Below are 713 nucleotides of genomic sequence, written 5' to 3'. Positions count from 1 at the left end.
CTCCAGTGAATGTCTACTTTTGGACTTACCTGTTTAGTATTTAAGTATAAAAATTTACAGTTAATATAATCTTTTACAATATCTTATGGCTTTCCCATTATTTTAACAGTTTTGTCAATCACCACAACCAATATTTTACCATCGTTTTTTAACTTCTTTTTAAGTTAGATGTTTTATTTTTACAGTCGTAGGGTATACATTGAGACAGACAACCAACTATTTACACTCGCAACCACATTGTGTTATAAATTAAAATAAATTCAAGTAATTTAATGTTAGCGTGTCATCCTAACAGTTTTCAGGTCAAGGCTTTGTATGATCCTGTATTTTAATTGAATAATAAAACATTTAATAGCACTTTTAAAGTGTTTTTTAACATATTTATAGCTGTATATATAGTTTATTCTGTCCCATTTTCTTTTGTCTATACTTGAAAGTGTAATATCTGACAATAAAGGAAGTTGTGGGGTTTCCTGCGGCCTGTGACTCACTGCAATAAAGCCTGGTTCAAATGTGGTAGCAACACTGAAACATCACTGATGGATTATTGTGGCATACTGAAAAAAATTAAGGGACATTAAAATGTAATTTACTTTTTTTTTATGTATCAGAAACAACTGATTTGAGTTATGTTCTGATTGGTTATAGAGAAACTTCTGTTCCCATTCATTTACATGAACAGTTGTCATTGTATTTATACATCACATCCATGC

This window comes from Stigmatopora nigra, chromosome 2 (assembly GCF_051989575.1).
Source record: "Stigmatopora nigra isolate UIUO_SnigA chromosome 2, RoL_Snig_1.1, whole genome shotgun sequence".
Lineage (NCBI taxonomy): Eukaryota > Metazoa > Chordata > Actinopteri > Syngnathiformes > Syngnathidae > Stigmatopora > Stigmatopora nigra.
Note: the sequence above shows the minus strand (reverse complement) of the source record.